General features: G+C 39.1%; 1 long non-coding RNA gene across 4 annotated transcripts in view; it reads left to right on the forward strand.

The window, feature by feature from the left end:
• Nucleotides 1-1,248: 1,248 nt before the first annotated feature.
• LOC121694633 overlaps nucleotides 1,249-23,664 on the forward strand; it is a 146,736-nt gene continuing 124,320 nt past the window's right edge. For 3 of the 4 annotated variants that reach the window (XR_006025850.1, XR_006025851.1, XR_006025852.1), the window contains exon 1: nucleotides 1,249-1,687. This is a non-coding gene — a long non-coding RNA (uncharacterized LOC121694633). The remainder of the gene's footprint in view (nucleotides 1,688-23,664) is intronic. The other variant, XR_006025849.1, reaches the window with a different exon arrangement.

A 23,664-nucleotide genomic window follows, 5' to 3' on the forward strand; every position in this document is an offset into this window, starting at 1 on the left:
GCTTTCCCGAAGTAAAGTGCTGTCGCGCGTGTTTGAGCTCCGAGTTGCCTCTTCTTGGAGGAAGAGCGCATGTTTGACTCTGCAAGCACGTTCACTAATTAACATTTCTTGACGAAGCTGGCCTATCTTAGCGATATATTTGATATATCTTAGCGATACATTTGAGTTAAATGTCCAGTTACAAGGCAAAGACAAGCACCTACCTCACCTAGCAAATAAGATTAGCCTACTGCATTCACCAAAAAAACTTGAGGTATGGGACAGGCGCCTCGATCACGACAGTATTATGCCTTTGAGATTTCTGAGCGAAATCGCTGAAACGTCTGATTCGGGAGCCACTCTTGTGATCCCATGTGTTAAACAGTAGGCCTACATCACATCTCTGCAAAGTTTATTTCAAAAATATTTCCCAACCAGCAGTGCTCAGTATGACTGGATTATGGATCCATTTAATGCAGCATGTTGGTATTTCATTGAATATATTGTACAATGCTGTAAAATGGCCTATGCTTCCTAATATGTTGCTGGAAAACAGAAATATGTGTGTTACTATGTAGGCCTATTTATTTATTTATTATTAAATCTGCAGCACCAGCTGATTTTAACTCTGTTGAAGAGGATATATTTAGAACTTGTCATTATTTCAATAAATTTGACAATTTTTAGCATAGTGACAATTTATGTTGTGTAATACCCCTAGCTTATAGATTATATAGCTTAGGAAAGCTAACAGCTTTCTATTAGGATCTAGTTTGTTAACTAGCCTACTACAGTAACGAGTTGGGTCGCGATAGTCTGTCATTTTTAAAAAGTGGGTCCCCAGAAAAAAAGTTTGAGAAACACTGCCTTAGGGGCTCTGTACAAAACAGACTGGCAGGTTGTGAAATTAATTATAATAGGCTACTTATGGGGGATCTGTGAGTGTACTTGCTCCGGCCACATGTTCTAATAAGATTTAGTTTATGTTTAAAATCTTTAGTCATGATTTTTTGCAATGTATTGTTCTTCTGTTACCCTAGGCTACAGTTAAACCCTGTTTAAAGAAATAACTATAGGCTTATATGGGCAACAGGAAGTGATTTCCTTTTGCATCTGCAGTGATGATTCAAGTTTCGTAATTATACTTTAAATATAAGACAATTGTCTGGGCAAGTTTTATAATGATTAATATTATTTTAGCTTTGCTCACAAAAAAAGCAAGACTAGGCCTACTCACTGATCGTGTAGTGGGTTCAAAGATCAAGGCAAGGGTAGCGCGGGAAGAGAGAAAACGCTAGATGAGTTTGTTGTTGATGTGCAATCTAGGAATGGATGAAAAATCTCTGTGAGTCTTTGTAACGTGGAGCAAAATGTTACAGACTATCAAATGACGAAAGTGATTAAACCAAACTAATACTCAAGGTGCAGGGTACGTCTAGAGATGGGATCTGTCTTACAGTATACATAGGCTTAATTAATATCACGAGGCTTAACCTTAGCTCCATCCATGCACATGCTAGTTAGCTGTTTGCAAAATGGACCTCGTGCTTCGTTTGCCTGACATCGAATTGGCATCTGTCCGTGAAGACGACAGTAAAGAGACGGAGAGAGAAACACATGGACGTATTAGACCTGGATACATACCTGAATACAGTTGATTCACTACGTGGCTGTTTGCTGAGTAACTTATTTTCATACCAGGGACTCTGTAAGTTTGCCATTTCGTTTCCCTTTTTAAAACTGTAACTTTACATGAGTCAACTTTCCATGTTTGTTTAACACTAAAGTGTGGATGATAACGTCACGTCGTTCACATTTCAAATCTATATAAATCTATAATATAAAACATATTGATGTCAATGGGGCATTTTGCCCATGTTCAGGGTGGAAAATAAAAAATAAAGATTAGCATAAGACAAGTCAAATTGGTGTTTTCAAAAAGAAGGGATCATGGAGAATAAAGAAAAACATATTTAAAAAATCTTTGTATATTCCCACAAGATGTTTGGGTGCTCTGAAAATGATAACCAAAATGATTTTTCAGATTTGTGAGGTCTGCTGTTCAGACCCTGAAGGGATTTGTTTTCTGTTCATTGCTTTTTGTGAGAGTGTTTCTACTTATTTCAGTAAGGAAAATAAATCAAGAGCCTATGTTAAGTACAAATATGTCTTCTGAAGGCTTAAACAGAGCCCAGCCAAAAACTCCAATAACATTTGTATCAACTTTGAGGGACAGCTATGACCATGCAGGATTATCCAGACCTAACGTGACGATTTTGCTACATACTATTCCTATTTATGTACCAGCATGCAAAATTTGAGCCTCCTACATGGTTTAGTTCTTGCGCTGTGGGCTTGTGAACTTTGACAAAAAAAAGAGGCCGAGCAAAATCGACACCCCCCTCCCCCTGTAAAACTGGCTGTATCTTGGAAAGTATTGATCTTACATAAGAGTAATTTTACAGTGTGTCTCCTGGGTAACATAGGTACACCTGGTAATTTTTTCAGAATTTTTTGAGACCTAAGTGCGTGGGCCCTTTTTGAACTGACGTGGAATGACCCAATTCATATGTTTACCAATCAAGGGTGAGTTACAGTAGCTCAGATGATGTAGGCCTAAATTCTTATTGAACATCCAGTCATCCAAACAGCATTATAACTGTGGCCTGCAACAACGGGCTGAAGCAATAGACTGCATCCAATATTGTATTGTAGTCGTATAGTAGGCCTAGCCTATGTTTGGGACATGTAGCCAACTAGCAAGTAGGCCTAGATCTAATCATCAGCTAGGGTCAGCCAATCACTTGTGGAACTGTCATTTGATAAACTACTAAATATCTAATCACCAGGGCCATACACCATGATAATCCCTATATTTTTAAACTTGATGCCAATAATGTAAAAATGGTGTGCACCAATCCAATGCTTGGCATGGTGGAATAGGCTGCCTTACAGGAAAAATCTGTTTTTTAGCACTTTAAGGCCCTTTTCTGGTTTGTTTTGGATGAACTAGAGTGGTGGACACCGAAATTTTGACGATTGGTCCTGTCTCGACTTTTCTGACTCGTTTTGAATCGCCTTTTCACTTCTCAGGGTGGCTGGCAATGGGCATACTGTAGTAGGCTACTCAAACATGTCCTAAAACAACCCTTAACGTTGAACCACTCTAGTTCATCCAAAACAAACCAGAAAAGGGCCTTAAAGTGCTAAAAAACGGAATTTTCCTTTAAACTTTAGTGGCCTGTGTGGCAGAAGAGTTATAGGCCTGGTATAGACTTCTGAAATTCATCTACAAAAAATCTACTGCCTTTGCCCAAATAAGGAGATCAAGTATCTTGAGATTTTTTTTCTATACACTAAATTTTGACAAGTTGACTTTACTTAGAAATTGTGTGCAAACTCATTGCCTTGGAAAAAATTAGTGTAACTTAATTGTTCTGAGTAAGCAATACTTGATAAACTTACATTTTTAAGTGAACACAACTTATTTATTCTGAGTAACACTTACACTAACAAGCTTACACTTTTTAAGTGAATACAACTTGTTTATTTTAAGTAAATTATACTTAATTAGCTCATGTTTTTTAAGTAAATGCAGCTTGTTTTTTCTGAGTAAATAATACTTCATTAGCTCACATTTCTAAATGAGCACTAGTACTACTGACTTGTTTTCTGGTTCAGTTCACAGACTGAAAATGACTATACAAGTAGTGTATGCTTACATATATGTAAAAAACCTACCTAAAAGAATGGAATGAGAAGGTTGGTTTAGATGAATCACAGCATTTCTTTATTTTCAATGATCTGGCATTCACATGGCAAACTACCCTGCCATTTAACATATTTCAAGTAAAAAAAGAGTGCTTGGGCTCTGCAGTAAAATAATAATAGTAATAAAAACATATCAAGCAGAAATAATTTGCCACCATAACACTTGACAGCAGCTTGGACCCCGGAAATGATGTTGCCGTCAATCTCCCCCAAGAACAGTGAGCACACCAACGATGGTGCGATGTAGTGGAGTGTCCTCCTGTGAAGACACAAAAGAAAGTCTTGTTTGCAAGTCTTTTAGGGCTGGGACAACGCGTCGACGTAATCGATGACGTCGACGCAAAAAATACGTTGACGCAAAATATGCGCATCGATTCGTCAAGCATAACGTGTGCTGCTTAATATTTTTATCAAAACCGGCCAGCACACATTGATGTTGTACTATTTAAATTAAAGCTAAGATAAAATAATTTTATTGAGCTGCACTTTTTACTCGCACAGCCTTTCCTCGCCCCGCCCGCTCTCTCTCGTAACGACCCCGCTGCTCCTCCTCTGCATGTGCATTTAACAAGATATTCACGATTGTTGAAGGATTGTTGTTGCCACATAGAAGCACTGCATACAGTAGAACACAGTGGGCTAAATTGCTATTAAATCCGCTTAGCATTGTGACCATGCAGCGCAAATTTGTTCAAAACTGCTGCATTAAAGTTAAAGTAAACTCTGCTAAGGTCTTATCACAACATAACTTAGTACATTGAGGAGACTAAACTAAGTTACAGTATGCAATCAAGCAGTATCTCAAAGCTAATGTTAGAATACTGTTTGGATGTTAAGTTTAGCATGCTTACTTACAGCTGCTTGTATTTCGTTACTCATGCAGGGCTCATTTTATTGACTTGAATGTTTGCAAAATCCCGATGTAAATGGAAAGGTGTTTTCCAAGACTCAAAAGTGCTTGTCCCAAGGAAGTACGAATCGTTATTTGAACTAACTACGTTATGAATTGCATAAACACATCCGCAGCCTTTTAACTGTGTTAATGTTAATTGCAAGACGTCTTAAAGTGACAGGCACTCAATTAGACCTATACACTACTGAACTTTATTGAATGCTACCTCTGACTAAGAATGCATTACTTTGCACTTGTATAGTCTTTTATTTTGGAATCGTAAGAGCAATAAACATATATTGCAATGTTAAAGAATTCATGTTTAATTCATTCAGATATGTAAATCAACATGTATAAGTTGCTATTAGCCAATTAATGAGGAGATAATCGAATTGAATCAAAATCGAATCGGACTGAAAAAATGAGTCGTTAGATTAATCGATGCATCGAAAAAATAATCGCTAGATTAATCGTTTAAAAAATAATCGTTTATCCCAGCCCTAAAGTCTTTGGATTCGTTACTACATTTAAGTTCAGGTGACTGAATTGACTGAAAACAGTAAAGGGGGACCAAAAATAATCATGTGTTGCTACTAATGAACAAAGCTGTGACCACAAAATGAGTCCACCTTTCCCTTCACACACTGCAAGCTTTTCGTGGCAAAAGCAGGGAAACAGTCCAAGAATCCCTGAAACACTACAATGCTTCAATGTAGGCAGGGTGTACTTTTCAGTATACTCCTTGCAGACATACTGTTGATCCATGAGCCAAAACAGTAGGATTAAAGCCATGTACATGAGTCAGAGAACTTCAGAAAATCTCCAGTCATTTTCAACCAATCGAGATCACTCAGTGCTGTCAGATGCAAATAGAACAAGGAAATTTGGTACAGACCGAATAATGGACTGGCAGCTAAAGCCAACCTATGAGGGCAAGTTAAAGTAGGTTTAGCTGGCAGCTTCTTATTTTGTTGCATTTGGAGAAAATTCAATAAATAATTTGTTGAGCTTTTCTGATTTGATTTGTTTATTGAAAACAAATGAAAGTGTACATTAAAGGAGATTTCCTGCCATTTTTTACAACTAGGTCTGTTTTCCTAGGGTCACCTATTGTTTTATGAAGTCGAAAAAATGTTGGTTCCAACCTAGACTTAGATCTCGCCTACGTAACATACACAACAAGCAAGCTACAAAGCTAACCTATAGGGGCAACCTTTGAACAGTTCTTTTGGCCAGTCAGAATATCTTTAAAGGAGCAATACAACACTATTATTTATGTATATTGAATTATACTTGCTCAGTGGTGTCTCCCAGGGAACCCACCGTGTTGCATAGCTCTTGTAATGATTTTCTGAGAATGTTAAGAGGCCAAAAGCAAGGTTTAAAAGGTTTCCCCATAGATCACCTAGGAGAGATCTAGGCCTACGTTGGATCTTTGCAATGGTTTTTCGCCTCCTGCAACACTGTGACTTTTGGAAAATAGACCCAAATGTCTCATTTAAGTCAGTAAAGTATAGGTTAGGTTGAATAGGATAGCAACTGTATATCCTTAAACTATTTTCTAAAATTTCCAATGGGCCTCCTCGTCACCCCAAGACATTGAACGTATAAACATGTGAAATTATGTGCAAATTTCCTATGTGCATTGCACAGGATAATTGTAAATAAATATCTTGTGTAGATAAATAACCATGAGTAGATATGATAATTTGCTAAACAAATTGAGATCAATATTTTTTTTCCCTTAGTGCAAGTATACACTGTAAAAAATAACACTACATCTTACTGCAGTAACACAAGTATACTTTACTTACTATAGGCTGACCTAGTGTTCTTACTAGAGTAACATTAGTAATGTGCCGAACTTGCATCAATGGGGTCTAAAACTTGAGATACACGAGTAAGCTTCACAACTCAGACCTGAGTAAACTGGACTCACGCAGTGCACACGCGCACAGTCAGCAGAGGGAGCATTCTGGATTCCACAGCCAACGGTCGGCAGTGTTACGGTGTGGCTGACTTTTGGGATGGTAGTGTAACTCAGCTTCACCAGTGACTTGCTCTGTCCGGTAAGTTTACTTAATGTGTCAAATGTTTACAGTATAGGTTGAACTAACAGCATTTGTGCAAAACTGTACATTCGGTTTCATTAACAGCAGGGGTAATGTTATGTTCAACTTGCTAAGTGGCCGATATATGCGCTAGCTGCTAACAGTTTGCAGCTAACTGATAGCACCTATGCGAGGTAACACTGCCTCAGACCATGCAGAGCAGAAAACAAATATTCTAGGTATTCAAGCCCTTTGATATATTTTTTTGTTATTGAAGTTATGAGGAAGTGGTGGCGCCTGGGGTCTAGAACTAGGCTGTATAAATTTGCCAATAGCAGTTGTCTTCATGAGCTCTCTTAATGAAGTTTAGTTCTAACATTAGCCATTTCTCATGAGAAACGCTAAGTTGATTCAAAACGTGTAAAGATTAAACTGTGTATGGTTTACGTCGATATTCCTACTGTATTGATAAAACAATTAGGATAATTGGACTCATAACCTTACTGACTGAGAAAATTAGCCATGGTCTTTTATCTAAAATCTTTCGTTGTGATTTATCAAGAGGACTTAGGTTGCAGTGTGTGGAATTTGAACGAATGTGCCGTTATTGAGGTGCAAAATGGCGTCATAATTCCAACATATGATTGACATTGACATAAATTCTATTGTGATAAATGTACTAGGCCTGAAGCAATAGAGAAAATTAAGTTGCCAAATCATAATATTTTTAGCTTAACAGTATTAATTAGGTCTCTGGAGAAATAATTTAAATTAACATTTAATGTGATAAACTTAATTAGCTGTTTTAGTTAAACATAGCCAATAGATGCATATTGATAATAATTTTCCCCTCTTTTTCTTTTTGCAGTTGGAAAACTGAAAATGCAGAGCAATGAACTGGACATGTAAGTTGTGCTTGTTTGGATGTTAAGTCAGAGGTCAGTTGCTCAAACACTACAGATTGAAACATGGAGGTTACACCAGAATACGACCGAAAAAAAACTGCAGAGGGTGGTGAAAACTGACCAACGCATCACCGGTTCCTCACTCCCCTCCATCAAGGCCATCCAGGGCAAGTGATGCTTGCGTAAGGTGCGCAGCATCATCAAAGACTGTTCTCACCTCAACCACAGACTGTTCACCCCACTCCCCTCTGGGAGGCGTTACAGGTCTCTCTGCATCCGAACCAGCAGGTTCAGAGGAAGCTTCTTTCCTGCGGCTGTCACCCTACTGAACTCTAGCTCTGCATCCCGGTGACAACCAACCAACTAAGCCCCCGTCCGATGCCTCCTTGCCTGTGCCTGTTGAGGTGTCCACCATGACCATGGAAACCTTGACGGGGGACACCCACCCCCCGCGGACAATTGCACTACCCTACAAATGTACATACTGTAATTACACTTATACATGGCATTTTCTACTGCTCTTCATACTATTCATCCTACACGTATACTTACTACTGTTATAATGTTACTGTTTCTGCACTACAGTACTGTTACCACACTGCACATAGCTGTATACTGTACATATATGTCTATATGGTTCATACCGAATATCCATATTTATTCTGCTAATACACTGCACATATTTATACCTAATTTATATTACTCTAAACCACCTTCTGTAAACCAACTGTATACTACTGTTTACACCGCATATTTCTTATCCTGTCTATGCACCACCTGTCTTTGTACTTCTAGTTAGACACAAACTGCATTTTGTTGTCTTTGTACTTGTACTCTGCAAAATGACAAAGTTATCTAATCTAATAGTGCCTATACTATTTGTGTATATTCTGCAAGTAAACTTTACTATCCAACATAAAGTACCCTTTACAACTCAAAGTAAGGGTAACTCATTTAACACTAGTAAATACAACTTTGTTTCAAGTAAGCTTTACTCGAGGGCATGAAGTAAACTTTACTAGTTGGAAGTAACTAACCAGAACTTTAAAGTCTTAAGTAAGGATAACTTCTTCTAAATAAGCATTACTTGTAGACATGCTTCAATGCTATCTAATGCAGTGGCGGTTCTAGGATTTTTCTGAGACGGGCCATAAAGGAGCCACATCATACACGGAGGGGCCAAGAACCGGTCAACATCCATACACAGAAAATCACTTGTTCAGTAAGGCGGAGGCACGTTGTCTACGTGATATGCAGGACTATACGCAGTATACCCAAAGTCCTTTTAGGCAAGTCCCTCCACTCAACGGACATATTGCAACGCTTTTTGGGCACTCATCGGGCATCCTATTCGGCAGAAATGTGCGTGCGCAAGGCTTCACGACACCAATCTTGCTCCAGCGGCGAGTTCACAACACATGATTGGCACGGTGTCTTCACAACACACCATATGATTGGCTCGATGTATTCACATCACACCACATGATTGGCTCAATGTATTCACATGTTGACGTTTTGCCGAGGAAGGGGTGGGATATGTGTAGACAACGGAAACTAGCCCCATGCATTTCTATGGAGGTTTTTTTGAGTGCTGTGTCTCCTTATTAGAAAGTCTCTGGTATACCCACTTAAAAAGCATCACCATCTCAGTATACCCACTTAAAACAGACAAGGATAGGTATTAATATTTGGGGTTGATCACAGTATACCCACTACAGCTAACTAGACTACACCACAGCAGTAAGGTGCATACATTTCACCAGTCTTACCTTGTTCAAATACTTGAATGCTAAATGCTAAAAAACAAAAAAGCCAATACAATTCTTAACAATTTTCCCATTTATTTATAATGTGCATTGAAAACACAATCTAAAACTAAAATATAATAGACACTTCAGTGGACATACATTGATATTTTAAACAGAAATCATTAGTGCTGTCAGTTAAACGCGTTATTAACGGCGTTAACGTAAACCTATTTTAACGGCGTCAATTTTTTTATCGCAAGATTAACGTTCTTTTTGGTGTAACAAACTTTGTAGTTTTTTTCACATGCTGTTGCAACAACTAGTAACGTTAGAACAACTACAACACCACACTGGATCTAGCTAGACCGTGCTGCATATACACGCCCCCTTTTAGGGGAAAGGGAGCTGTTTGGATAATGGAAACCTATGCTGCATCAAAGTGGGGAGCGAAAAGGGCTTATACTTACTAAATCTTGAAAAAAACGTGAATAAAAGGCACAAAATAAGGTTGGTGTAAGAGTTATCTGTGTGTTTATGGGATTAATGTGACCATTATGTTCCTATTTTTTGCTCTTTCCAGTTTATAGCCTACTAACAGGAGTGTCATGAATGTAGGCACAGTCAAACTGCCCGTTGCTGACTATAAGTTCGGCAAGCTTTACATGTCATGTCAACTTTACATGTCATAACATCAACAAAACATAAGTCACACATTCATTCTATCACTTGTAATATGAATGTAGCCTTTTTCCTACAACTACTGTAGGTGAGATAATTGGCTATGCCTGTTATACTGAAGTTCCACAGTTAGATGACCATTTTACATGGGATATGGTACGTGCTGAATGGGTTGTAGGCTAATGTACATAGTTTTGACATGAGTAAGTTGCATACACATAATTCTTCATAACTGCCCTGTTAGTAAAATGATTGAATGGCCTGTAAATTAATAACTTGATGTAACATCAAGGTGTGATTAGGCTAGCTGTCTTTGGAATCAATGATATAATGTTAACTTGTTTTCCGCTAAAATGGGGCGTGATGCAGATTAAATGTAGGCTATCTTTATGATGCGCCTTTAGTAGGCTACGTAAAGGCATGCTGCACACACTTGTTTGGGCTTACGAGCCGGCCAAAGAGTAGATTCGTATAATAAACACCAACAGCAGTTCTGAACTCCCGGTCAGCTGAATGGTGTTTTAAATTGCTGTGGACACCGATGATGCCGACATGAGTGCGATGCACTCTGCTTTCGACGTTCATTTACTGTACATTAGATTCCATTCTTTTCAATACAACTCTGCACACCAGCATCGCACTTTGCCGCCGTGTAGGCTAAATCACGATTCAGTTATATTTGGTCGACGCCGCTCCATAAAATCCATTGTTTATCCAGTGTTTGTGTGTTAAAAACTTCGGCTGATGTGTGTGGCAAGTGACAGTGCACCATAGACTGTAAGCTTATAAAATGGCAGTGCACTCATGTTGAAAGGTTCCTTATTTTCAACTGAACTCAAAGATAATGAATATAGTATTTTATGTTTGTTATGCCCTTTATTAGCTATATTTCTGAAGAATATATTGTGTTGCCTCAGGTCTACTGCACATCTTTTGAAATTTGATTTGAAATAATCAAATAGACCTACGTCTTAAAGTTAAGTTAATGAAGTAACTTGCTTTGCTTTCATTTGAATCCTAATCAAGATACACAATAATTGCTTTATATTGTTAATATGGACTCCTGGAAAGTTCAGCAATGCAAAGTAATAGAATTTTAATCATGCGATAAAATATGTGATTAATCGTGATTAACTATAGGAATTCAGCGATTAATCGTGATTAAAAAATTTAATCGTTTGACAGCACTAGAAATCATACATCATCATACACACATTTTTCGTTCAATTTAACAAGTTTTACTTTAACTGTTTCCCCTTTTGTTGATAAGAGAAATCACTTTCACTGCCAATTTGCATACATTAAAACAAACACACACACACAGCATGTGAGCAACAACTACATCATATTTACACAATTTTTTCAACAACTATTTTTACAATGGTCTTATTTGGAATGTTCTTTGAAGCCACCGTCTTGCTTCCAGTTAGAAAAGCCTGATTCTGATTTGAAGACTGACGATGGGTCATTTGAAAGCGAAAGTTACGGAAGGGGTAGCAAAACACTAAAGATGGAATATTCCTACCATTTGAAGTCTTTGTATCAGAAGTCATCGAGTGGCCTCTTCCTATTTCCGTGCTGCATCTTGCGGAATACCAGTTTAAGAGAGGTTGCACAGAACCATCTGCTCTAGAATGGGAAATGTCTGGAGAGAAGAAAATGTTTGAGTAACTTAATTGTTATTAACTTTCATAACCCACTGTCAACCTGGCGTTTCTAAAATGAATGACAAAATATGTTCACTGTAGTGGCAATAGGAAATAGCACCATACCATTAGGAGCAGCTATGCTTGGTGACTGGTGGTTCTGAAGACTGTGGGTTGAAGTCACCAGCTCCTGCGCCATCCCAGTCTGTAGGTGAAACACAAATGCGTGTTTCACAAAATCCATGCTTGTATTCAGCATGTCGTATGGCAACTGTAAAACCAGTTATTATTTTTTTAAATCATATAAAGCTTGAGTGAATAGAGTAGAAAATCTAACCAATTTATCTTAATGAAACTCTCCTTGTCCTAACACTTTGAGACATAATTCATGCGAAGCCCATGAATCAAATAAACTCAGAATAGTGGTTAATAACTTTGCAATGATAGCTCACATTAACTACAAAAACGTAGCGTTAGCTATTAGGCATGTATTCTCATGTTCATGTTAGCAGCTGCCAAACTTTTTCCTCAAGCAAAAAAAATCGAACGTTAGGCGCACTAGCGCATGTAATATTATTAATTTCGGGCCCCAAACAAACAGGATGTCCATTTCTCTGCATTTCATATAACACCATTTCAAACACTTCATACATTACCTTTCCATACATAAAATCTATCAGCATGCTAACAAACAATCAAACCTCAACTCAAGTAACCTAACGTTAAGTTAATGTTAACAGTTCACTGACTAAGTCAGTTAACAGTTCACTGCAAGCTTGCTGCTGCTTCGTAATTTAATTGACAAACTTAACATATTGTGACAGCAACAAATAAACGTCCCTTTCACATAATGATGATAACCAACAGAGATTTGTGACTCACCAAAAAAATTCTGTGGAGGATGAAACGCTGCCATCGGTTCTTCACGTTTGAATTCTAGCTGATACTTTCGTTAGCCAAATGTATCGGTTCTTCACGTTAGCTGATACTTCCGTGAGCCAAATGTATCGTTTCTTCACATTAGCAGAGACATTTCTAGTTAGCCAAATGTATTCTTTCTTTTACAGTTCACTGTGTGCTTTAGCTTTCAAGCTTAATAGGTGCATTACTGCCACCAGTTGTTTGGGAATAGAATTCGATCTCTGATCGTCGTTCTCAACAAGTTTGACACTTATTGATGATTGACGGTACAGGGGCCAATGAGATTTTAGATGGGGCTCGGGCCCCGGTGGCCCCGCCCCTAGAACCGCCCCTGATCTAATGCTTTTGCTCAGACAAAATAAGTTGTGTTTATATGAAATAACATCAAATCAAAGAATTTGAAAGCATGTCCTGTTCCATGATGAAAAGTAAGTTATAGCTAGAACTAGCTAATGACATGGCTGCAATAATTCCAGTTTAAACATGCTAACGTTAACTAATATGGAGGTCAAACAAACGAATCATGGTTCATTCCCTGTTTAGCTGCTATATATGCAGACGTGAAACCGGAGTTTTAGAAATAATAGTTTTCAGTGATAAAACACATGAGCCACGTCTGAAAAGGGTCAATACACTTTGATACAGTCAGAGATGGTTAAGTGGTTCTAACAGACATTGTTGGCAACGAACGTTGGGCTAGCTTGGACGCTAGTTCTATGCTATGATAATTAACATCATTCACATAGACATTGACATATGCTGAACAAAACTTAAACTAGCATTGAATGAATAATAAATCAAGAAAGCAAATCGATTTCAAACTTTTACTCACCAAATGAACCTGTAAAGTACTCAGCGATGTCCGTGTGTGTTTCGTTGTGTCGTGTCGTGACAGAGGTCGTGTTGTGTGGACTGGTGTCCGTTGGTGTCTAAGCATGTACCAGAGAGGCTTCTGCGCATGTTCAAGTGTTGGACTATTGTTTTGTGAGTAACCTGAACTTAAAATGACTTAGTTGGTTTGCATTTTCGCTCTCACATTACTACTAACTCAAATAAACTGAGTGTTCTCTGCCGATTGGTCAAAACTAAGTCAACCCCACTTAATTTTTATTATTAATTTGAATGTTAGAATTTACAGTGTATGGGAAAATAACATGAGAATTATGAATTATCACACCTGTTAGAACTATTGCTGGGGGGTGGGGTGTGTGTGATCACTTGTTCCAATCTAAGTGCACAGAGTGAACCTAATGTTCCTAGGGTATGCGCATTCACATCCATATTGCTATTTTAATGAAAATAGTGGTTGAAGAGTAAGGTTCATGTCTTAAAAGGCTTACATTTACAGTGGTCTCTCAATTAGCCTAATGGATGTGATTTGGGCGTAACCTTCAATAAAATAATCAAGTGTGCTTCCACCGTCACAGATTGCTATTACATTATAGGCAGATTTTAGAAAACAAGAACAGTTTGCTGCAGTGGTGATTACGGATCATCTATGGCAACTTGATGTGATCTTGATGTACCCTTTAATAGTCTTTTGCTTTCTATTTTTTTTGGCGCTTTCACTTGTTTTTGCATTGGTGTTCATATCTCTGTGTAACAAAGAGAGTGTACGTAGTACTCTAGGTTGAACTATAAGTAAATGGGGGACAGGGGGGACTGAATCTGAACAGTCCTCAGAACTTGTGTGCCACTAAATTGATAGTTGCATGGCAATTTGCTTTCAGGAACAAGACTTTATGGTCAGGTTAGAATGCTTTGTTGACAAGCTGAAGACTGAAATGAACATATGAGCCAGTGGAATCATTCAAAACATCCTAGAATTCCATAAGATTTTTTGGAAAAGAAAGTAGTTTCAATATTGTCGTAAAAGTAATTAACAGCACAATTGGCTTAGATACGATATTCATTACCCCCTACCCACCAAAAACAGAAGTATAAAACCTGTTTTGGAAAAACTGGTAATTCAGTGTTTTTTTCCAGAAAGGTACATCTTGAAGGGATGGGCTAAATTATGGTTGATGTCTAGCTTGTTTACTTGCAGTAGTGGTAAACTACCATCTGAAGGAGATACTGAAAAGATGACTGAGACATTTTGATAAATTACTATTATCTGGGGCATTTTACTTTTCATGAAAACATGAAATGGCTGAATTGGAGAAAGCTCTGAAAACTTTCAATGCATTTTACCTGACCCTCTTTGCTCACCCACTTGCTTGCTCTCTCCCTCACACACACACACACACACACACACACTTTCTGGATGCAGTCAATTAATTCAATTTTCACAATCCCACAGCTACCCTCTTCAGTGTCCCTTGTCGGACACCTTAATATTATTCAGATCTTTTAGCTGATACCTGATAGGTGATATGAAAGTCAATGATATTTTGGGGAGGAATGATTACAATTAAAACTCTGCAGGCAGGCACAGGAGATAATGATTGCTTAAATAAAAAGTTATCTCTGCCAATTACTCCAAGCTTGCTTATCAGGGATAATATGACCAGAATGCTGTGCAGAATGTTGATTAGATGGTGACACTTTTCTTGGCTCTCCTTGCCTTGTCCTTCTCATGTCTGGCAAACATGTAAACAAGACACATACAGCACATCTCCAAGAGACTTTTATAGCATTTCAATATCCACATTTGCTGTGAGTGCTATCCAAGTGAAATATGAAATCCATTTATGTCTTTTCATATGTTTTTGTTTTGGTAACTGCAAAGCAAAGTTATATTCCCAAAGTTGGTATGATTTAGAAAAAAAACAAAACACGCATGACTATCCAAGCCTATAATGATGACGATGAATTCACTCATCCAAGTGAATGCCAAGAGAACAGTTTGCACTACATTGGTGAGGTATTTTCCCTTAATTGCCACGTTGACCCAAATTAACAAAAAGACGAGGTCCATTTCTGAATTTACAGTGAGCACCCGCAGCTCAGTACAAAGGAGATAATATCATTTATCTGGCTGTCTGGAGATGCCAAGGGACTGCTGAAGTTTACTACCCAGTAACCATTACTCATGGGACTTCACGCACCTGCTGGGCCCCAGATGTGCTCCCTCATGTTTCTCACAGCTACGGCCTCTGGAGCTCTCCCTAAGGGTTTAGGCATCAGCATTCAGACGCAGGAAGGAGCTAGAGATCTACTGTGCCTATTTATGAATGGCTGTTGTGTTATTTATGTTGTGAAGCCCTGGTATTTTTTTGTCGTGAGATATCAGCCACTGAGGGACAATAAGCGTTATGTGTTGTTTTTGTAAATATGCTTATGTCATGTGGAATGAAAAAATGTGAGCTACAGTAAGTTTATAGTCCAGATTTGATAAGGCGGTAAGCAATCCATTTGCAGAGAGGATCCTGTGGCATTTGGCAGTAAACTTTCAGTTGTGGTGTTTAAAATTCATAAAGCTTAGATTTAATTTATGCATTTGTATTTTGTTTGCCGTGTACTGCAATAGCTTTGCCATAGTTTCAGATTGCTTTAATATGATCAACATGTGAATTTCACACTAGGTGATCGTCTTAAATCAGTGCATAGTCTTAAAACAATACACATTAATCTTAGTTTGTCCTTCTGTTGAATAAAACAAAAATGTGCATTTGGCAGCAATTAAGCATGTAAGCATTCATTTAGAGTTCATGCATACAACATATAAAGGTCTCACTGTGCTTTTGTGGCAAATCTAGCTTTTGTACTGTATTTTCAAACTAAAGGAATGTCCAGTGACCATTGCACTTGTTTGGTTGTACCATAAGAAAAAACTAAATAGGGTATTTAAGGTCACTTCCCCAAGCAATTTTTGCTTGTTTTTGTAAAGTATAAAATAATTTGAATTTTGAAATATGGATCAGAAAATGTCACCAGTATTTTACATAATATATCTCTGGTTAGTGTTTTCATTTACTTTTACCATTGCTGCTCCAGGCTTGTTTGAGTAGAAATGTGTGATTTTTCTCCCCAAGATCCACATGACGCCCCTCAGGCATCTGTTCATGTCTGTCTTTATAAGCCAGTTGAAATAGTAGGGTTTCTTTCAAGGGCACATAAGTTGTCCTGTGTCCCACAAACAAATATCAGCAAACAAAACTGCTGTTGGGAAGCAGATGGTTTCTCTGCTGCTCCTTTTGTTGTTGCATATGTGTGAAGTGAGGGAACTCTCAACTTCTTTTGATTGAGGTTTACAAAATATAACCACCCCTGCAAGGCGTTTGACTTGCATCTCACTTTGTATTTGATGTTGGACTGCAAGCTTGCCATGGACAGACAGGATCAGATAGACCATGCCCAAGGTGAAATGATTTCTGAATAGAAATTCAGTATAAACAGAGCAGTGCAATGATAATGATCAGGGGGATCGAAGATGTACTGTAGTCGGCAATGCTTCCTGCTTGTGCCTGTCTCATGTAGAGGGCATGGCTTGTGTGTGATTGCATTTGCGGGTGAGTCCTAATGTTCGATCTCTGGAGTTTAACAAGATGCTAGGGAGGAAACAACCCGGACCTGTCATTTACTACGGACGTTGCCCGCAGCGACCCACAGGCTCTGCATGTGCAAGACAGACATTTTTGCCCAGGGGCCATTTTCTTTTCCTGATCCCTTCTTCTATTCTCTGCTACATGATCTGAAGCCTGATGTCATTACCTTTACTCTAGTAGGTCTAGCACTTTTAGCTTTTTCTATGTTTGACACAGTTGATGACATATCTCCTCACTCAAATTTTCATTTTAGACAGACTCTTTCATTGTAGACGTACAGTATATGCACAGACCTTTATTTGAAGATGGGGATTCATTCACCTCAGATATTAATTTTACTTGGTTTCTGCTACACTGACAGAAAGTTGACCCTCCAGTAACGTCCAGAATCAAATGAATCTGGCCACATCAATGCATCCCTTTTTCTCTCCCCCAATAGACATGAGATGCACATCATGTAGAAATGCTGTATGGCTTTTGGCCATTTAAACAGATTAAGATGGACTAACTGGAAATAACAATCAATTTTGAAGTAGCTTTATGTTTTGCCCAGATCCTTCACCCTTTTAATTGGTGGAAACCCTGGCAGGCCCCTCAAAAAGGGCCTTTTTTGTGACATGTCAAAATTTGAAGTGACGCTCAAAGCCAGTAAAGCGTAGAACTGAGTCTGCACCATTTATTTTAATGAACCACCTGGAAATATATGTCAAAAGTGGAAATAATTTCCCCACTTTAATATGTGTTACATGTCTGCATGCCCAAATTTAGTTCAATCTGAATTTGTAAATTACACCATATTTACACAAATTATGCTTGAACACAGCATGAATCCATAATTATTTTCCTCCAGTGCATAACAGAATTGCACACCAAATTTCTGCAGTCATGTTGAGAATATCAGGGCAGTTATAGGCGTTCAGGCATGCTGATCTTTTTTGGGACAAATATGCTTCAAACTAGTGTTTGTACCAGTCTCCCTTAAATAAGAAACACTAGTTTGAAGCGTATTTGCAAATTCAGTGGTCTTTTATTTATGTGCATTGTGTAGGCTACACACTTAAAAGATGTTACACAAAACAGAACCGGTTAATCGGTCAAGATATATTAAATGATCGATGATTATTGATATTCAGTTATTCAGTAATACACAGAATCATGGTAGAAGCTGTACTACCATGGTAACATAGCACAGGAGTTCTGCTACCATGTCATTTAAGGTAGAATGTTGCAGTCACAATAAACAGTGGATCTGATACATTAATGTGTTTTCTTTGTTCTGTTTTATGTAACGTATTTGAGTGTGTAGCTTACATGATGCACATAATTAAAAGGGAGACCACTGAATTTGCAACCTAATGCAACTCGTTGCCAGGGACATACCAGAAAGACCAGAAGCTGTCCAGTTTACGCTCTTGATAATGCACCCTCAAAGTAATAGTGTTGGTGAATAATAACCGAATAACACTGTTGGTTGGCCGAATGAAGTGTAGCCTGTGCCAGTTTCGGTTAGGTGAGTTCTAGATTAAATAGAGAAACATTTGTGTGAGGGTGTTAGACTGCATAGATTCAACATAGATCCACAAATCTAGCTATTTTTTTTTTTTTTTTTTTAAGTCAGCAGTGCAAGACCGAAGTAAGCATAGCGGCAGCACATGAGTGCATACAGGCAGTTTCTCAAGGTTAGCTGCAAAAATGTAAGTGTAGTGGTGCCACTACATTTAGTCTAGGTCCTGGGTAAGATTTGTATGCACTTCATTTAGCGGAGAATATCTCACTACTAATATGACTCCATTGAACAACATGGGATGTGTGCCAAAATCTCTACCCCGGACAAATGTTCTGAAAATAACCACAATAGGTGACACTATTATCACACTACAGGTGAATGGGATTTTTTCCCCTTTATAGATATCTTCATACATTTCTATCAGTTTAATATTAATTCATATTAAGATAAATACTTTTTGTAATTATCATAATTACTAGGTTGTTGCCTTTTCTATCCAGCAGTCCAGGATAAGAAATAGCAGTTCAAGAAAATAAACTAAATAGTAGGAACAAAGAAATTAAAGCAGCATAGCCTACAACTGCAAACGGAAATGTAATGTGTGAAGTTATTGGAATGGAAATAAATGTAACCACCTTCTACATACTTTTGAAGACCTTTTGTGTTCAAGTTTGCAACAAATTAAGGGAGTTTGACGGTTAGTTAGTTAGTCGGTCATAGGGTAGGCTCAGCAAAACGTTAGCAAAGTTAACTTTGACAGGGATACAAGGATACAAGGAAGTTTATTGTCACATGCATATAGTTACTGGAAGTAAGAAATGCAGTGAAATTATGTCTGGTGTCAGCCTATTTGTGCATTTATCGGGGGGGGGGGGGGGGGGGGTAAAAAGTGCAGTAGAAGAGGGGTTTAGTAGATTAAGTGGCAAGGGCTGCATAAGAAAGGTGGGGGAGGATTGGGATTGGGCGGGGGGCACCAACAAGGAGCACCCAAGAGCAACAGGGGCAAGGAAAAACTCCCTTACCAAGGAAGAAACCTTGGGCAAATCCACGGCTCAAGGGGCTAACCCAACTGCCAGGGGTCTTGGTGTGTGTGTTGGGGGGATGACAGGGGAGATGGATAGTGTGCTGTGTATGTGGGGAGAGGGCAGTGTGCAATATGTGTGTTGGAGAAGCTTCCTCATGAAATAATGTGCTGTGTATGTAGGGAAGAGGGGGGGGGGGGGCGGGAGTGTACTGCAAGTATGGTGAAGGGACTTACTATTGCAAGCAGAGTACTGTATGTATGATGTATGTGAGTGATGACAGTGAAGATGTGTGTGTGGGCGGGAGGGGAGTGGAGCAGTGACTGTGTGTGTGTGTGTGTGTGTGTGGGTAGGTGGGGGCAGTGTGCTGTAAGTATGTAGAGGATGTGTGTTGGAGAAGATCCTGAAGACAATGTGCTGTGTATGTAGGGAGGGGGGGGGGGCAGTGTGCAGCAAGTATGTAGAGGCTTACTGTAGCAAGCAGTGTGCTGTATGTATGTGAGGTGATGACAGTGATGATGGAGATGTGCAAAAGTTGGAGAAAGTCAGATGTGTGTGTGTGTGTGTGTGTGTGTGTGTGTGTGTGTGTGTGTGTGTGTGTGTGTGTTTTGATGTGTGATGAAATAAGAAAATAAATAAAAGGTCTGTAGCATAGGGAGAGGGATGTAAAAGTGCTAAAAGTCATGTAGGTGTGTGTGTGTGTGTGGGGGGGGGGGGGGGGGGGGGGTCATGAGTGCTGAGGAGTGAATGAGTCAAAGTCAGTATAGTGTGAGTTCAGAGTTCAGATGGCCTGGGGATAAAAACTTCTCCTGAGTCTCTCAGTTCTGGCTTTGTGACTACATAGGCGTCTTCTTGATTTCAGCGGTAGGAATAATCCATTGTTAGGATGAGAAGAGTCCTTCAGAATCTTTTGGGCTCTTAGGAGTACTCTTCTGGAATAAGATATCTTGTAGAGCAGGGAGTTGAGTTCTTATAGTACGTTCAGCTGAGCGCACTACTCTCTGCAGAGTACTACAATCTCTAACTGTGTTGTTCCCATACCAGGTGATGATGCTACCAGTTAGAACACTCTCAACCGCTGAAGTGTAGAAGGCCTTCATGATGGATGTAGAAACTTTGAATTTCCTTAGCTGACGAAGGAAGTAGAGTCGTTGTCTGGACTTCTTCAGAACATATGTAAGGGATAATGGACGACACGGTGGTCTGTTCACAGAAGTTAATGCACGGTTGTAAAACGGCCCTGACGCGAAGCGGAGGGCCGTTTAAACCTCGTAGTGCATTAACTTCTGTGAACAGACCACCGTGGAGTCCATTATCCCACTTATTCCACTGTTGCCACTTGCGTTGTGTTCATTTCCTGTTACAATTTAAACGTTTTAATAGCTAAAACTGTCTTGTTTGTAGAACTAATTTCTTCCGACACATATCAACTAATTTCTCAACTCACAGGACAAATTACAGTACCGTTACTAGTTCTAAATGGATGGTTGCTACGGCCAAAGGCCAGTCGTTAGTTCTATCTCTCCCATTGTCAAGCGGGCGTATCCCAAGATTCTGATGAACTTTAGCTTTGAAACATCGCTTTTACTTAGCCTGTTGTCATCCATCTAGCTAAAAGCCACCTCCGTCATATGCTACAATGTTGCAATGTTCTGAACGTCTGCATTTTACAGCTCGGATGCAACGTGACAGTTCATTTAAACTTCACAACGAGTTCGGCGAATTAATATACAAGTGTGATACGGCCAAAAAAATGGATCTACTTCATAGGTGTGCAGATAACATAAGGTTAATGGTTGTTCTAAATTACGTAGGACAATGGGAAATTCAACCAAGCAGTGGAATAATGAGTGTTAACAGTCCATGTTAAGTCTTCAGTAATGTGGACACCAAGGTATTTAAAACTTGTGACTCTCTCTACAGGTTGCCCGCTGATCATTAGTGGGGTGTAACTGTAGTTCTGCTGCTGCCTTCTGTAATCCACTACCATTTCCTTGGTTTTAGTGATATTCAGTGTCAAGCTGTTAGATTGACACCACTGTGCCACCTCATCAACCTGATCCAAGTAGAGCTGTTCATTGTTGTTACTAATCAGGCCCAAGATCACTGTGTCATCTGCAAACTTGATGATGGAGGTATGACTACTGTTGGCTTTGCAGTCATGTGTGTAGATGTTGTACAGCAGTGGACTCAAAACACAGCCTTGGGGAGCACCTGTGCTGATGGTTAATGAGTCAGATGTCAGACCCCCCACTCTAACCACTTGTGAACGGTTGGTGAGGAAGTCAAATATCCAGTGACACAGGGTGGTGTTCAGTCTTAAGGCCTTCATCTTTGTGACCAAGGTGAGAGGTACTATCGTGTTGAATGCTGAACTAAAGTCAATGAACAGCATCCTCACATAATTCCCATTCCCCTCCTCCAGGTGAGTTAAGGTGGTGTGCATGAGGTTTGAGATGGCATCCTCTGTAGACCTGTTGGCTCTGTAAGCAAATTGGAGGGGGTCGAAGGAGGCAGGGAGGGATGAGCAGATAATGTTTTTCACAAGCTTCTCAAAACACTTTATCACTGTAGAGGGCTACTGGGCAGTAGTCATTCAGACATGATGGACTTTTATTTTTCGGTACTGGAACAATAACAGACTGCTTGAGGCAAGTAGGAACTGTCTCTTGAGCCAATGATGTGTTAAAGATATACGTGAAGACAGGAGCTAACTGAGCAGTGCAGGATTTCAAAACCCTGTTAGAAATTCCATCCAGTCCAGCAGACAGGCTACGAAACCATCTCCGTACGTTATCGCTAATTAAACTCAGCTGACTGGTGTTGGCGCATAGCCATAGTTGCTGTTAAAATGCCTGCTAGCCTAGCGCTGGGAATCTAAACACTTCAACACTGACATGTAGCCTAACATGTTCAAAACTACTGCGTGTTATGGGTTAAGACATGACTATTTCTTGAAGCATTTGGGAACAGACTGAATTAACTGGAAAGTAGAGTCCCTGTTAGATTAGCTTGCTTGCAAATGCCGTTGTCCATGACCTGACAGTTTTATGGCAAGTGGTTTTAACATACCTTATGGCAAACCGCCTACACTGGGTAAACTTGAAAGCAGAGCTTACCATTGTGTGTGCATGCATGGCAAGCTGTTTTAACATTTAAATGTATTATTCGTAAGAGCAATGAGATATTGATAGTAAATTGAATATAACAGTTCAATTTCATGTTCAAATTTGTCTTATCAATAAAAAAAAGCAATTCATGCTTTAGACCATTTTAATTTAAAACATTTTAAAAACAAAGTACCGGTTCAGGCACCGGCACCGTTTTAAAAGTATCGATTTAGCACCGGTATTGGATAAAACCCAAACGATACCCAACCCTACTTGTAACATACATGCAAGTCTATCTAGCACAGCTAATATTAATATTAGTGAATCACACTCGCCTCCCGTTTTTGAGTTTGTCACCCAAAAAAGCTAGATATGAGTTTTTATACATGTGTCTCCATGTCATACTGCAGTCTTTCAACGGATTGTAAATGATTGTAAATGAATTTAGGTCCGTGGCTCTCTAAAAGAGCCTCTTGTGCTGTAACTTTTACAGAGGCTACTGTACCATTGAATTTCTAGACAACTCCGTTCTGAGTTTGACGGGCGTAGTAACAATAACTAGGGGGCGTGGCTTTTGCGAACGGTCAATTGAATTATTATCCCAAATAATATTATCCAAAGGAGTCAGAAACCTCCTACCTGGATTTTTGTGACATTTGTGCCTTTATTTTGCTTTGTGTTGTTTTGTACTGTCAACCCCACTGCTTTGCTCATCTCTAAGTCATTGACATTCACAGATAAATAATTCATTATCACAATCAAGCAGGTGTTCTTTCCACATCTCTACGTCTCATCTTGGGTGAATCCAGAGCAAATGAAATACTGTAATCAGTTAAAAGCACTGATATCTCTTGGTGACCACTCTCGGCATTTTAATACTGTAATCAGTTAAAAGCACTGATATCTCTTGGTGACCACTCTGGACATAAGATAGCAACCATGCA

The sequence above is a fragment of the Alosa sapidissima genome, chromosome 20 (assembly GCF_018492685.1).
Source record: "Alosa sapidissima isolate fAloSap1 chromosome 20, fAloSap1.pri, whole genome shotgun sequence".
Lineage (NCBI taxonomy): Eukaryota > Metazoa > Chordata > Actinopteri > Clupeiformes > Clupeidae > Alosa > Alosa sapidissima.